Source organism: Oryctolagus cuniculus, chromosome X (genome assembly GCF_051225735.1).
Source record: "Oryctolagus cuniculus isolate XC-2025 breed Fujian yellow rabbit chromosome X, ASM5122573v1, whole genome shotgun sequence".
Classification (NCBI taxonomy): Eukaryota; Metazoa; Chordata; class Mammalia; order Lagomorpha; family Leporidae; genus Oryctolagus; species Oryctolagus cuniculus.
The window spans coordinates 94,049,296-94,062,389 of NC_142888.1; the positions used below are offsets into that span (position 1 = coordinate 94,049,296).

General features: G+C 37.0%; 1 pseudogene; it reads left to right on the forward strand.

Moving 5' to 3' along the window:
- Positions 1-273: 273 nt before the first annotated feature.
- Positions 274-13,094, forward strand: part of LOC103351998 (ubiquitin-associated protein 2 pseudogene) — a 31,959-nt pseudogene continuing 19,138 nt past the window's right edge.

Below are 13,094 nucleotides of genomic sequence, written 5' to 3' on the forward strand. Positions count from 1 at the left end.
GAAAGTTTGACATCAGAGAACAAAGCAATTTATCCCCACAAAGATGTAGAGAGCATGGAGAAGATGACAACTCAAATAGATTAAGCTATAAAGAACACCTTTTATTTTTTGCTTTTACTAAAAGAATCTAATCCAGACAGCAACTATAAATATCAAGGTCACTTGCTTAGGTGAGAAAAGCCAATTTGTTTTCTCTGAGTAAGCACATACATGCCGCTGCTTTTTTTTTTTTTAAGTACCCACATTTTGGTAAGTGTATGTAGGGATAAAACAATGACAGCCCTTGCCTGTAAGAACTGCCAGAGTCAGACGTTCTCATGGGTTTCAGAAGTAATACAGAATGTATTCGCTGTCCTGAAGAGTGCGTAGGTTCAGTCATAGGAGTTCATTATTCAAGAGCATGTAAATTCCTCCCAAATCAACACAAAGAGAGACTATCCACACAATGCTTTTCAAAGACTAATAGAAGAGCAAGGAAGGAACTGAGCAGTCTAGTCACTATTAACTTCTTCTATGTCAAAGCAAAATCAGTAGTGAAAGGAAAAGATAAAGTTGAAAACAGAAAAAAGGAAAAACTCTAATTCTATGAACTACAAATGTAGCAGAACTGCTAAAACTACACATATAAAAAAGCCTTTTCTGCACATCACATGTATGAGCCTAGGTCTAGAAAGCAAAGCAACATGTAACATTTGCTGTCTAGAATATATTTTGGAACAGTTCATTGTCATTAAAAAATCAGCAATCTACCTCTTCTTTGAAATAAAATAGAAATCATAAAGCAGACTTTATTATATCAAGGGACTTAAAACAACAGATATGTGGATTGCAGTTCTTACAGAATGTGTTTTTCAGAGTTACACAAATTCTATTCATTCAATCAGGCAGCCTGTTTGGGTTTAAAGCCATGCATATTTAGCCCATTCCCCATGTTTTATAGGAATCTTCAGTTTTATTAGTACATTTAAACTGTGTTATGGAAGAACATTAATGGTGTTTCAAATGACAGTGAACTTTTTAGTCGATTACTTATCAGTATGCAAGCTTAAAACTTGGTGTCCTGGTGAAAAAATTTAATCTTGTGTTTACATCAGAAATGGCGGCCACAGCAATGTTCTTAAAAGAAAATTCAATGGAATTTATGACTCTGCTGCAGGTTCAAAATTTCCAAGTGTAGAGTATATTTCTGGTTGTTGATACATGTCCCTGCTGGACAATTGGTTTGAGCTATAGACAACTCAGATTAGAGAAGGAATTGGGGCAAGTGACAGCAATTGAATTTCAAATAGTGAGACACTGTGTAAGTAGCTGTAAAACTTTCAAGAGATATAGTCATTGATCTTAAAGTTGATGCATATCTAACAACCATTTCTCAGAAATGACAATTCTGGGTTATTACCTGGGAGACTATAATTTGCAGTTGCCATGGAGGAAATACTACCATTAGAAGATGACATGGTTTTTTAAAACTTAAATTATTTTAGGACATTTGGGTACCTACATAACCCATTAATGTTATTATTCATTACTTCATTTTCATCTTCAAGTTTTCTACAGTGCATGTGTCACCCTCCTCTCCAAATTCGTATGTTGAAGCCATGACTCCCATTGTAGTGGTACTCGGATATGGTGCTTTTGAGACGCAATTGGGTTTAGATGAAGCAATGAGGATGGGCCTTCATGGTGGGATTAGTACCTATACAAGAAGAGGGAGCGGTGGAGATACAGGTAGAGAGAGGAAACTGTGCATGTACAAAGAAGAAGTCATCTGAACACACAGCAAGATGGCAGTTGCCTGTAAGCTAAGAAAAGAGGCTTCAGAATGAAACCCACCTTCCTACAATCTTTTAGCTTTTAGATACGTGGGAATAAATTCTGCTGAGTAAGACACCCAGTCTATGGAAGTTTGTTATGGCAGTGTGAGCTGACTAGGACAAGGTTCAAAACAAAGACAAGTTTGTAATAATTTCTTCTGAGTTAAGCAATAGGAAAGCTGAAAAGCAGAAAAGATTAGCTTTAATAATAACTAAAGTAAGCCTCAATCCTGGAAACCATGACAGCTCGGATTTGTGAATTTTCAAAGTTACTGTGTATGGTAATTGACCTGGGTCATATATAAAATGAGAGACGTTATGAAGAACATCGAAAAGATCAGAGGCAGCTGAAGAATAAAACAAAAACCTAGAAAAGAACAATTAAGATCTGAATAACAACAATATAAATTAGTAAATCAAAGGTTAATTTTTATACTAAAGTTTGCTCTATATAAGTCTAGAAGAGAAGAATATATTTTCAAATATCAAGAATTTAGGACTTGAGGATGTAATATAGATAATCCATAAAATATACTTTTTCTCTTCTTAAGGACTTATTATGAGCTCTACAGACAGACTGCTTGTTTGAATACTACCTCTACTACTTATTGATTATGTGCTCCTGGACAATTCATATGAAACCTCTGTGCTGTAGTTTCTGAAAAATGGGGATACATGATTTGTTGTAAGGATTAAATGAGTTACCATATATAAAACACTTTGAATACTGCCTGGCCTATAGCAAGTCATTATGCACATGTGTATACCTTATATTATTGTGCACTACATAAAAATGTTTTGCTCAACATTAAACCATATTTACAATTGTGATCCCAAAGATCATAATAGACCTAAAAAATTCCTATTGCCTAGTGATATGAAAGTTGTCAAAACATTAGCATAATGCATTTCTCACGTATTTGTGGTGATTTCAGTGGAAATAAACCTGTTGTGCTGCCAGGCACATAAAAGTGTGCATATACCATTGTGTGCAATATGCAATACTTGATAATAAAAGAATATATTACCAGTGTATATCCTTATTATATTACATACTTTTTTTTTAATTTGGAAGGCAGAGTTACGGAGAGGCAGCGACAGAGAGAGAGAGAGGTCTTCTATCTGCTGGTTTATTCCCCAGATGGACGCAACTGCTGGAGCTGTGCCGATCCAAAGCCAGGAGCCAGGAGTTTCTTCTGGGTCTCCCATGCGGGTGCAGGGGCCCAAGGACTTGGGCCATCTTCCACTGCTTTCCCAGGACATAGCAGAGAGCTGGATCTGAAGTGGAGCAGCCGGGACTAGAACTAGCGCCCATATGGGATGCCAGCACTGCAGGTGGAGGCTTTACATCTATGCCACAGTGCTGGCCCTAATACTCTTTATTATTATTTTAGAGTGTATTCCTGATTTTGAAAAAAGTTTATTGTAAAATAGTACACTGTGTTAAGTGGGCAGATGCCTCAGCCATCTTGTGTTTACCACGTGCCTTGATTCCAGCAAGATGATACGGCAAGCAAATAACATATACCATATAGAGTTGTGTAAATATACTCTATGATAATCGCTCAATGACAACCTTATCTAATGGCACATTTCTCAGAACATTTCTCTATCAGTAAGTGATGCATGGTTGCATACACATACATGTGTTACATTTGTATTATTATTATTACTAGTCACATATCCATTGATAGAAGAATGAGGAGGTATTGAAATATAAGCGTAATGCTTTCCTTTAACATATAGAGAGGTTCCAGTATGTATTAGACACAGAATTAAATGACAAAGATACATAGATGACCTGATGATTTTAACTATAGGAAATTATGAAACATTGTGATGAGTGCTACATAATAATGTCAACTGATCCAGGCTACTGAACTGGTGGATGGTGTATTAGTATGTAATTCAGTACTGCTGGATTATAGAGTACAAGGGGAAAGTATTGACTAATGAGACTAAAAAAGTAACTAGGGATTTAAATGCCATACTGAGAGAGTAAATTTCATCCTGAGAGCAACTAGGGAGATACTGAAGGGTTTAAAATAAAGGAGTATCATGACTAGGTTTATTATTCTTTTTAAATTAAACTGGGCAAGAGGGTAAAGGGTGGATTCAGGACAGCAAGTACAGGAATAAAGTTGAATATGAAGTCCTTACCATAATATAAGTAAAACAGTAAGAGTCTAAATTAAACAGTGGTCATAGCAATAACAAGGAAAAGACAAACTCAAGAAATGTTTGAGAGACTTATAACTTGGATTTGTGCGAAGGAAAAGGATTAGTGAAAAATGACATCAGGAATCCTACCTCAGGGAAATGAGACTGAAAATGAAGGAGGAAGAGTCAATTCAGGAGAGGGAATTGGGCGTCCATCTCAGTTTATATAAGTTGCTAGTTTGACATCACATGGAAGGGAGTTTTATATATGAATCCTCATATCAGAAAAGAAATCTGAGTTGGAGATAAAGAATTGAAAGCCCAGAGGCACTTGTTGATAGCTAAAGGTAAGAGAATATTCTGATCTAGCTAGAAAGAGACAATGAGGGGCTGGTGCCCTGACGAAGTAGGTTAATCCTCTGCCTGTGGTGCCGACATCCCATATGGGTGCCAGTTCAAGTCCCGGCTGCTCCACTTCCAATCCAGCTCTCCGCTGTGGCCTGGGAAAGCAGTAGAAGATGGCCCACGTCCTTGGGCCCCTGCACCCATGTGGGAGACCAGGAAGAAGCACCTGGATCCTGGCTTTGGATGGACGCAGCTTCAGCTGCTGTGGCCATTTGGGGAGTGAACCAATGGAAGGAAGACCTTTCTCTCCATCTCTCCCTCTCACTGTCTGTAACTCTACCTCTCAAATAAAATAAAAATTAAAAAAAAGAAAGACAATGAATACCTGAGTAACAACAATGCTTAATTTAGAAATTTATTTATTTGAGGGTCAGAGAAGCAAAGGAAGAAAACCAAGGTGGGCAGGGGAGAGGGGAGAGAGGAGAGAGAGAGAAAGAGAGAGAGAGAGAGAGAATTTCCATCCAGTGGCTCACTCCTCAAATGCCCACAATAGTTGAAGTTGGGAGCCAGGAAATCTACCCAGGAAATATGTGATCCATCATTGTTGCCTCCCAGGGTGTGCATTAGCAGGAAGCTGTAACTAGAAGAGGATCTAGATCTCAAACATGACACTCTTATATGGGATGTGGGTGTTGGAAGTGACATTTTAATCATTATGCCAAAAGTCTTTCCTTAGTAGATACATTTCAAAAGAAATCTAGAAGGAGATTGAGGAGGAGTATATTGAAAAATAAAAAGATACCCCTCTCCATTCTCTTAACTTTGATTCAAGAAAATAGAAAATTATAGGAGCATAGGTGGCAAATTATGCTATGATAGCAAATTAGATTAATTCACTTTATATGCATTTATTGAGAACACACTATAGGAATATGTCAAGTCTGCTTTATGTATATAGACAACAGAAACAATCCATTGGATTTAACAACAGTGTGGTTGTAGATGACTCTCACTAGAGGAATGTCACTACTTTTATGAGGGCAGAATCCAGATGGTAGAAATGGTATTGAAAATGGCAACAAAATGCATAACTGTGAAACAGGGGGAATTCTCTTGTGGAAAGTTATTAGATAATTGTATAGTATTAATGATAATTTTTCTGTTATTCGATTATTTTACTGTGATTATGTAAGAAAATGTCCTAGCTTTTAGAAGAATATTTAGCTATAAAGAATCATGTCTGCAACTTATTTTCAAATTTTTCAGCAGAAATTTTATGTTTATATTGTTACAGTTTAAATTATATCCTATAAAATTCTTATGTTGATGTTTTAATCCATAAAACCTCAAAATGTGATCTTATATGGAGATAGATTGTTTACAGAGGAAATTAACTTAAAATAAGTTCATTTGAGTGGACCCTGATCCAATATGACTAATGCTCTTATAAAAAAGAAATCTGGACACAGGTAAACATAAAGGGAGGCCAGAGTGAAGAAACAAGGAGAAAGTGGCCATCGAGGTGGGTTGCAATTATGTCTTTGCAAAAGTTAAAGAAAAAAAAAAGCAGGTAAAGAAGGAGAGGGATTGAGGGAGGGGGAAAAAAAAGAAAAAAAAAAAGGCTCCTGCCAAAAATAGTAGCTATGCTCAATGTTTCCCCTGGTTTCTTGTTGTTTAAAATGTGCTTTTCCTGACAAGGTCCTCTTTGAGTGAATTACCTTCACATGCTAATAGACTAATTAAAATATAATAAAGAAAAAAATTCCTATAAAAAAGCCAAGGAGAGAAGCCTTGTCCAGGTTCTTCCCTCAGAGCCATCTGAAGAAACCAACCCAGTTGACACCTTGAGTTTGGACTTCCAGAACTGTGACCAAATAAATTTCTGTAGTTTAACCCACCCAATTCATGGTACTATCATGACAGCCCAAGGAGACTAATACCATGTTTGATACTGTAAGTATAGTGTTGCTCTAACATATGGCTAAAAATATAGAAGTGGCTTTGAAATTGGGTATGTTATAGAGGTTAGAAGAGTTTTAAGGATCCTGGTAGGAAAAAAAAATAACTAAAAGGCCTTGAAAAGACTTAATAAATAATGGACATTCAAGGAGGTTCTGATGAAGGTTCAGAAAGAAAGTTGCAGGAAAGATTTTTATTCAAAATTTTGGTATTATTGATTTCTATTTGCATTTTGTGCTTTAATTTACAAGCTAATCTGAAATATTTTAAATGGAAATGTTTTGAAAATACATATGAAAAATACATTAATCCATTATATTTTGGTGTTTAATGTACAACTTTATAAAAAGACACACAGATTAATAAATAAGTTTAAATTTTCTTTTTAAAATAATTTCTTATCAATTTATTTTAATTTAATTTCCCTTTTTAATAGATTTATTTACTTGAAAGGCAGGGCTAGAGAGAGAGAGAGAGAAGTTCTTCTATCTGCTGATTTACTCCGCAAATGGCCACAATAGCCAGGGCTGGTCCAAACTGAAGCCAGGAGCCTAGAATTGCATCTGTCTTTCACATCGATGGCAAGGGCCCAAGCACTTAGGCCATCTTCCCCAAGTGGTGCAGCCAGGACTCAAACCAGTGCAAAATGGGATGTTGGCTGCACTGGTGGTGATTTAACCCACCGCAACACAATGCCATCTCCAGATTAAATTTTCTTAATCATTTAGATCAGGAATTTAACAGTCCATGTCTCATGGACCAACTCTAGCCTATTGCCTGTTTGTATATTGTCAGTGAGCAAAGAACAGATTTAAATTTTTTTTAAAGGTTACAAACCCTATATATGGTCTGCAAAGATTTTGACATGACTCTTTACAAAATAAGTTTGCAACTCTGTTTTAGGTCATTAATGTCAATTAAAAAACAAGAATATCTTGATTATAACATCACTAGTGATTTCATTAGATTAGTTAACTTTTGCTATAAAATATAGCTTGGCAATTTAAGGGTTAAAAGCAAGGCACATTTATTATTTCTGATTCTGTGAGTCAGGAACTCAGGCATGGCTTACAACTGGGTCTTCTGCTCAGGGTTTCACAAGGTTGTGATCAAGATATGAAAGGCTTGACTAGTAAAGGATCCACAACCAAGCCCAATTAGACTGTTGGCAGAATTTATCTCTTTGTGGCCATATGACCTAGGGCTCCATCTTTTTGCTAGCTGTCATTTGGAGGCTGACCTCACATCCCAGAGGCCATTGCCAAGTGACCTTCAACATGGCAGTTTGTGCCTTCAAAGCCATAAGGAGAGTCTCTGTCAAGTCTGTTATGATAAGATAATGTGATGATGGGAATGACATCTCCATTACCTTTGTCATATTCTATTTGTTGGGAGCAAGTCAGAGGGTCCTCCTGCCCTCATGGAAAGAGAATGATATAGGAAGTAATACAAGGGGGCAAGGATCATGGGGGACATTTTAGAATTTTGCTTACTACTGCAGAAATCAAAATGAACGTTTGTGGGCTCGTCCTGCGAGGCCCACATTGTTGGGATGGTGGGTCAATAGCGTTCTTCAACAAGAAGCACCAGAGACAGTTTTGGTGAACATGTCCATTTATTAACAATCAGGCACAGGCTTTTAAAGGGCAGGCAAAGAGGAGTAGCTAGTTCAGGATTCTACAGGATAAAGCTGATACTAGCACCTCTATCTTTCTCCAATCAGCTTGAAGGTCACACAGTCTACATAGCCTTTTAGGTGGTCTTCAAGGGTCTGAACCACACCCGGAAGCTGTTTACCTGGTTGACAATTAAAAAGCCCTCAACAGGAAGCAGGGGTGGGGAAAATGTGCCTGGGGCCTCTGCTACTTACCAGCAGTCAGGTCATGGGTTGGTCTCAGTGTGCTGAGCTGGAGACCGGGTCTTTCCCGGGAGGCATAGTGTGCCATGCCCTCTTACCTCCTGTAAGGGCTAGGCAGGCAGTCTCCCAGCCAGGCACAGGATCACCCACAAACGTTAAGGAAGAAATGAATAACAATGTATTCATTATGTAAATATTTACATTTTTACACATTTCAACATTGCTGACCTATCAATAAAACATCCTTTAATACACTAACCAATAGTCTGTCAATGTTTATTTTACTAAGAGAAAAGTAACAACTTTTAGTAAAATGTTTTTCCCACAAAAGACCTTTTTTCATCTAAACATCAAATAACATTTTGCATTTAAAAATGGCCAAACTTTAAAAAGTCTTAGAAAAGTGTTAATGAGTCTGTGGATATAAATTCCTATTATGTTCAAACACATATTTATAATAGAGGAAAGCTAAAACATTTTCTCAATTTTATACTCAACTGTAAACTGTAGTAACTGAGCATGTTGGAGATAAAAATTTGTGCTTAATGCTGTTTTCCCTTTTGGAAAGAAACCTACTCTTTTGCTTCCTTTACCATTTCCAAAATATTTGGAATGGTGCCTTATATTTTCAAAAATGACGCCTACATGTTATAAGTCTAGAAGCTCCAGATCTAAGTGATGCACTGTAGGTCTTCAGGACACATTGGAATGTCCTTGTTAACTTGACAAAAAGATTTCAGTGCTCATTTGTCTCTCAAAAATACAACTTTGGAAATGTCACTTAAGAGAGAGTAAGTAGCTTATCAAACATTTCCTTGGTTGTTCAACAATATATAATTAATGAGCACCTACTTTATAACAGATATTTTCTTAGTCCACCTGGGCCACTATAATGTATCAGCTTGGGTTGGATGATAATTTCTAAACAGCAGAAATTTATTCCTCACATTTCTGGAAGCTGCGAAGTCCAAGATCAGGATGCCAGCAGATTCAGTGTTTGGTAAGGGCTGCTCTCGGCTTCACAGGGGGCACCTTGTTGGTGCGACATCACATGGTAGATGGTCAATCTCTTTTATAAAGGCACTTATCCCTTCTAACCCACCTCCTAATATTACTGCAATGGAGGCTAGGTTACAACATATGAATTTGCAGGGAGACACCACAATTCAGACCACAACAGACATGATGTTAGGTCAGGAACTATAGCACTTAAAAATCAGCCCTTGCTCTCATGGACTTTATAGACTAGCGGTAGTCCATGTTTCCAAACTGCTCAGACATTTTCAGCCATCTAAAGCATATATTTTTCTTTTTTACTTCAATTCCAGAGACATCCTTCTGTCTGCTTCGTTTGACAAATCATACATCAGTCATGTTAACCAAATAAGATTCCAGAATACTTTTATCTTGTCTTGGCAGAAAATATTACTATCACTCTATTTGTCTTAATGGATTCTGACCACTCACAGAAAACACTGCACCTGAGGTAAGAATTACTCACAATTTATCTGAAAATTTTATTAGTTATCCATCTCTAATTTCTTTTCATGTCTGAACTTATTTAAATGGAAGAAGAGAGAGGTTGAGATGCCTCAGGGACACATATTTCTTAAAACTATCAGGAAAGGAATCTAAAAGTATGTCAATAAAGAGTGGATGATTAAAACATTAAAGACATTTAAACTCCAGGGCTCAAGACCAAATAAAGTATAGCACAAGTGTTAAATGAATGAGCACATAAAAAATTGCATTATTACTTTCAGTGGATGGTTTTGAAAGTTTAAGGATTGGGTTCTGAGAATAATCTAGATAAGATTAATTAGAATTTATTGAACTATTGGAAAATAAGCTAGGTTCAAAATGTCGGGGTACTAGAAGTCATCCATACTTCATTTGTTTTATTTATTGGTATCAGCAGTCATCCATACTTCATCATTAAATTTTCCACTTTATTTATTTGTAAAAGGAAACACAAAATCAAGCAAAAAGAAGAATTAATAGCAGTGTTTTAAAACATTATAGCCCTCTTCTAGACAGGTGTACTTCACCTTCCGTTATGACAATAAAGATGAGAACTAATGATATGGGTAGTTATAAAAGTTTGCTAGCTCTTGAAAATTGCCTTCTAGTCCCTTCTGTTCACAGGCTACCCCACCTCCACTATAAGGAAGACGACAGAATCAAAATAACCTGTTTGAATACCTTTCTGCTACCATTTGACACTGACCCTAGTCACATGTTTATCTGTAACATTTATTCCCACTGTACTTATTTGAATTATGTGCCATCAGTTTGTTTGAAATGTTACCCACACAAGGTTTTAAATCCTGTGACAACGGTGGAAATCACCCTAGTGTAAATTATGAATTTTCCCTTTGCTTGAAAGTAATCTGAAATAATGCCCACATATGAAAATGGAATGTAGAAACTACCTATCCTTTTATGAAAAAAAAATTGTGTTGAAAAGCATGGCAACAAATGAGACAATTCTTAAGACTAATTAATGAAGAATACACTGAGATACATCTTGAATGGCTTAATGTAAGAGAATTTGTTGCTAAGATAATAGTACTTGCAAAAACTTGTTAGGTAACACTACAGTGTTTCACCCTTCAGAGTAGCTATATAATAGTGCTTTTCCCTGATACCTTGTGATCAAGTCCCTGCACTTTGATTTTTTGAATCAGCTTTTTCACTTAGTGACTCACCAGATTATGATGGTAGGCTAAAATAGGTGTATACCTCTCATTGTTCCCTAAAACACGCAACTTTTACTATTTCCTATTCAACTGAAAACAGTATATGTGGCATTATGCAGAGTGAGAAATAACTTGTTTCTAAGTTTTTGTTTAAACTTTAATAAAAAATTGTTTTTATAGATGGATACATGTGTAAAATATTCTACTCTATCAAATTGTCTAAAACTTAATACCTTCCTAATTACTTGGATTTCTAATTACCAGATACATGGATACATACCAGCTACTACATACATTTATATAAATACTGAATCCAAGAACACATTGTCTTGAAAAACTGCTATTATTAGACTGAAATTTGGTTATTTTCCACTTTTTCATAAAAATAGAATAAAAGAGTGTTCAGCAGTCTGATCTCCTGTGGGGTATAAAATGACTGCCTTTCTGAAAAATTGATTGTTGAATCAAAATCTAAAGAAGCCTTCTCTTAATCCATTGTTTTACCTTGCAGAAATCTTTACTGTTGCTCTAAGCTTCTTTTTGACTTGTCAGCAACATTGCAAACATCATCTGCTATTTCTTAGACCTATTATAATGCAGCATAGTTTGCTCTTTCATTAAAACTATAACTCTCCAGTCTGGGAAAATAATACCCCATGGCTGATATGCTTATGACGGGAAACAGTGACATATCTAGGGACTATTGAAATGTAGATGGTTCTCTACACTCCCATACATACCAAGAAAACATACATACACATTTCTGTCCCCACCAGAGTGTATTGGTGTACCTTTAGAGTTTATGGGTCTCCTGAGAACTGTTGAAAACACAATGGCTGTTTAACTCAAAAGACTACAGAGCATGCAACAACACACAACATCGCTCATCTTATTGCTACTGACCTTCTTCAGGGTCAGTCTGCTCTTCAGTCCCCACCATTGGTTTCCTTTCTTTCTTCTCTGTCCTTCCCTCATGACTTGTGTTTTTCAGATATTGCACTTGGAAGATGGACTTTTAGCAACCCATAAAATCTATTCTCTGTTGACAAGCCATCCAATTGCAGTATAAGGTATGATCAGCTATGGGTTCTTCACTAATATTCCGTTTCTACTTGTTTCACGAAGGCTCACTGTAAGAGTAATTTTCTTTCAGCACTATTTTGGATATTTGAGATCTCTGGATATCTGTGAAACATTCCTCTACTTTCAAATTTATTCCCTCTTGATATAGCTTATTTATTTAAAAATACTCATCAAAGGTCAGGCATTTGGCACAGCAGGCTAAGGTGCCACGTGGGACACCCACATCCCATTTCAGAGTTCCTGGTTTAAGAGTCCTAACTACTCAATTTCAAATACAAATTTCTGTTAAAGCACACCCTAGAAAGGCAGCAAATAATGGCTTAAGTATTTGGGTCCAGGCCAACCATGTGGGAGACCAGGACAGAGTTATAGGCTCTTGACTTTGGCCTGGTCCAGCCAGAGCTGTTACAGGTATTTACAGAGTGAACCTGTGGATGTAAGATTGACTAATATTTCGCTCTCTCTCTCACTCTTACTCTCTAACCCTCACTCTTCCTTCTCCCAACACCACAGCCTTTCAAGTAAATAAAATAAACAAAAATACTTATGATATATATGCCATATGAGTATCAATTAAAATGATTTTAAAATTTATTTATTTGAAAGCCAGAGTGACAGAGAAAGAGAGTGGTAGACCCAGAGTGAGAGACAGAGGAAGATCTTACATCCATTAGTTCACTCCCCAAATGGCCACAGCAGTCAGGACTGCTCCAGACCAAAGACAAGAGCCAAGAACTCCATCAGGTCTCCCACATAGCTGGCAAGAGCTCAATCACTGGGCCATCATTTGCTGCTTTCCAGGTGTATCAGCAGGAAGTTGTATCACAAGTAAAGCATCAGTGATCCAAATCTGCACTCTGTTATGGGACACTGGCATGGCAAGAGATAGCTTAAAACCTGCTGCTCCACAATGTCAGCCCCAAGCTAAAAATTTTTTAAAAGAAAAATTAGGGGCCAGCATTGTGACATAACAGGTAAAGTCACTGCCTACAATGCCAGCATCCCATATACGTATTGGTTTGAGTCTTAGATGCTCCACTTCCAAACCTGCTCCTTGCTAATGGTCTGCGAGAAGCAGTGGAAGGTGGCCCAAGTGCTTTGGGCCCCTGCACACACATGGAAAACTTGGATGAAGTTCCTGGCTCCTGGCTTTTGCCTGGCTCAGCCCTGGCAGTT